Source organism: Microtus oregoni, unplaced genomic scaffold, assembly GCF_018167655.1.
Source record: "Microtus oregoni isolate MIOR12 unplaced genomic scaffold, Mior012 000003F_ref0000135, whole genome shotgun sequence".
NCBI lineage: Eukaryota > Metazoa > Chordata > Mammalia > Rodentia > Cricetidae > Microtus > Microtus oregoni.
In genome coordinates, this window is record NW_024543062.1 from 66,916,741 (window position 1) to 66,920,743 (window position 4,003).

Here is a 4,003-nt window from a genome sequence, read left to right on the forward strand (position 1 = left end):
CAAAGCTGGTGGTCGAAAGGGGCAAGAGTGTGGTGATCATGGCCAATCCACCTCTTCATTTGCGGACAATTAGAGCTATTCACTTGGGCGATGCAGGCGTGCTTGCAAGTCTAACGTGAAGCTGCTCCTTAAAACCTTGTTAGTGAGGGCCAGCAGGATGACTCTGGATAAAGGCACTGCTGCCAAGCCTGATGATACAAGTGTCTTCTTCATCTGATCTCGTCAAGTAGTAGCTGTGTGACCTTAAGCATTTTGCTTAATCTCTCTGTGCCTCAGCTTTTCTATAAAGGGATGACAATGATAATTGTTAAATTTAGGCGCTGCACCTGCAACATGATCTATGTTCATAGTCACCTTCAAATCTCATTATGGATGCCTGTGGATGTGCATGTGGTGTTTGTGCCATCCTGGTCTGCGGATAGGAACACGAGAATGCCAGTTCTTGTGTTGATTTGAGGGTTGGCCATAAATTGGAACCAAAAGGACTGTGGCAAAAGGTCATGCATCTTACTTGCTACTTACACCTGGTCTGACACCCCCCCCCCCCCCCGCCCGCAGGTCTGTGCACCACAATAGTTTGCTTGCAAGATAATGGCTAGTGGCACAATGGGGTATGTGTGTGTAACAACCAGTGTGAACAGTGACCAGTGTGAGCTGTGACCAGTGTGAACAGTGACCAGTGTGAGCGGTGACCAGTGTGAGCTATGACCAGTGTGAACAGTGACCAGTGTGAGCTATGACCAGTGTGAACAGTGACCAGTGTGAGCGGTGACCAGTGTGAGGGATGACCTGTGTGAACAGTGACCAGTGTGAGCAATGATGACCAGTGTGAGCGATGGCCAGTGTGAACAGTGACCAATGTGAGTGATGACCAGTGTGAACAGTGACCAATGTGAGCGATGACCAGTGTGAGCGATGGCCAGTGTGAACAGTGACCAATGTGAGCGATGACCAGTGTGAACAGTGACCAGTGTGAGCGATGACCAGTGTGAACAGTGACCAGTGTGAGCGATGACCAGTGTGAACAGTGACCAGTGTGAGCGATGACCAGTGTGAACAGTGACCAGTGTGAGCGATGACCAGTGTGAACAGTGACCAGTGTGAGCGATGACCAGTGTGAACAGTGACCAGTGTGAGCGATGACCAGTGTGAACAGTGACCAGTGTGAGCGATGACCAGTGTGAACAGTGACCAGTGTGAGCGATGACCAGTGTGAACAGTGACCAGTGTGAGCAATGAGCAGTGTGTATAAGCACCAGTGTGAGTGGAAGAGGGCTTCTGGGTTGTATAGAAGTGCTGATGGATTTTAGAGGCCTTCCTGGAAGCGGTGATGGCAACACTGCAATTTGAAATTTGAACAATGAGAAAACCAGAAGTAAGGTGTCTGCTATCAGACATTCTGAATTTCACTGTTTTCTTTTCTTTTTTTTTGGGGGGGGGGACAAATCTTTTGTTGCTTTATCAGATTCTCAGTCGATCAATTGGTGTTTGCTAGAACCGGGTACGCAGGGGAGTGTTGAAGAGAGGAGATCGCGAGAAGAGATCAGGAGAACGGGCATGGCCAGCTGCCCGGGCCTTCACTTCGCAGTCATCGTCTGTACAAACTTCATAATTGACCTGGCCATCTCCATCAATGTCAGCCTCTCGGATCATCTCGTCCATTTCCTCATCCGTCAGCTTCTCCCCCAGGTTCGTCATGACGTGATGCAGCTCGGCGGCACTGATCTAGCCATTCCCATCCTTGTCAAAGACGCGGAAGGCCTCTCGGATCTCCTCCTCACTGTCTGTATCCTTCATCTTTCTGGCCATCATTGTCAGGAACTCTGGGAAGTCAATGGTCCCATTGCCATCAGCGTCCACCTCATTGATCATGTCCTGCAGTTCAGCCTCAGTAGGGTTCTGCCCCAGCGATCTCATCACTGTTCCCAGCTCCTTGGTGGTGATGGTGCCATCTCCATCCTTGTCAAAGAGGGAGAAGGCTTCCTTGAACTCTGCAATCTGTTCTTCAGTCAGCTGGTCAGCCATGGCGAGGCACAGGGTGTCCGGAGCTCGGGGATCGAGGTTACTCTGGCGGCGGCAGCAGCTGCAGCAGCTCCAGCTCCTCCGCCACGCGCCACGCGTCTGTGCCTCCACACTCTTTGCCCTCAGCGCCGGCCGCCGCCGCCCGCCCCAACGGTCCCTCCTGAATTTCACTGTTTTCAAAGAGAGAGTGAGAGCATGCACATGAGAGAGAGAAAGAGAGAGACAGAGAGAGACAGAGAGACAGAGATTTCTTTTGTAGAAACAATCTTAGAATTAGCAGCCTTTGAGAACTATAAGGCAAAAGATTTGGATAAAACCGGCAGGAACTATGGCTTCTGAACATGCTCTGATTTTAAAATTAACATGGGGCTCCAAAACCACAGAGAAACCCTGTCTCGAAAAACCAAAAAAAAAAAAAAAAAAAAAATTAACATGTTAAAAATGAGCCCATATAGTGTAAATGTATTTGCATACAATAAAAATGTGTTTGTACAGTAAACAGGAAGAAGTCATCCTGAATTAGTGGGTACTTTTAGATGCCTTTCAACCTTGAGTTTCATTCAGCAGCCATTCTGGGACACCTCCAGTGTACTGAGGACGAAACAGTGAGTGGGCCAGACACGAGGCCTGGCCTTCATGTGTGGGTGGGAATTTGCTGAAGTCTCCAGACAGTGGAGGCTCGGCTCTGATGTCCCTGGAACTGGTTAGCAAAGAATAGCCAGAGAAGGGAAATGTTTCTAGGGGCATGTGTAAAATCCTGAAGATGGCTGGGCAGTGATGGTGCTTGCCTTTAATCACAGCACAGAGCAGAGGCAGAGGCTAGATCTCTGAATTAGAGGTAAGTCTGGTCACAGAGAGATTTCTTCCTTCTTTCCTTCCTTCCTTCCTCCTCCTCCTCCTCTCTCTCTCTCTCTCTCTTTTTCTCCTTCCTTCCTTTGTGTTGGTTTTTTTTTTTTTTTTTTGAGTCAGGGTTTCTCTGTATAACAGCCCTTGCTGTCCAGAAACTCACTCTGTAGACCAGGTTGGCCTCAAACTCACAAATCTCCCTGCCTCTGCCTCCTGAGTGCTGGAATTTAAGGCATGTGCCACCACCACCCAGAAATCACATCTCAATCAACAACAACAACAAGGATAAGTCCAAACCATGTTGATAAAAATTTGCTCTTAAGTCTCTTTCTTAAGATGCACACACAGCTCCTTTCTCTTTTTTTTCTGCATCCTTCCCCCTGCCAGCCTGCTTACTTCTGCACTGTCTCCAGGCCTCTTTCGCAGGCATTTCCAGGGCAAATAAATCCCAGCTGTTCCTCACCACTATGCCTGCTGCAGGGTTGCTGGAGTGAGCAGCATCTCAATTATAAATCAATTTCAGGAGTGGCTCTTATTTGTGACTTTGAATTCTGGAATTATATAGGATACCGTTGTTTGTTTTCTCTATTCTCAATGACTTCATAATTGTAGCGAGTCTCGCGAGGCTGGCAGTTGGCTCTGGCTCCTCATTTTACCTTTGACGCAATCGCTCAGGGGCGTGACCGGCTGTGATAGCTGAGATTACTCTTCAGCAAACATTTCCCCCTTGCCCTTTCCACTCTAGGCCTCCAGACGTCTTCGTCCCTAAACCCCAGGTTTTTTTTCTTTTGTCTTTTTTTTTTTTTAGACAGGGTCTCACTATGTAGTCTTGGCTGAACTCAAACTCACAAAGATTGGCCTGCCTCTGCCTCCCAAATGCTAGGATTAAAAGCGTGCGCCACCACACCCGACTGAACCCCAGTTTCTTAAACTGAGCCATAACCCACAGGAGTCACTTAACTGTAAGTGGCGGTTGTAAAAACTTGGCAAGAGTGAAAGGTTTCTAAATGTACAATAACCGAAATAAATCCATGATGTTCTGACGGTGCTTGCTCGTGTTGCATTGTGGGATTTCACTGCAGCCTTGAGGCTGAACATACTGCGCGTTTGCTTTCCACTGTGCACGTAATAATGT

General features: G+C 48.2%; 1 pseudogene; it reads right to left on the bottom strand.

The window, feature by feature from the left end:
• Positions 1-1,577: 1,577 nt before the first annotated feature.
• LOC121446085 lies at positions 1,578-2,100 on the bottom strand (annotated as a pseudogene).
• Between the last annotated feature and the right edge of the window lie 1,903 nt (positions 2,101-4,003).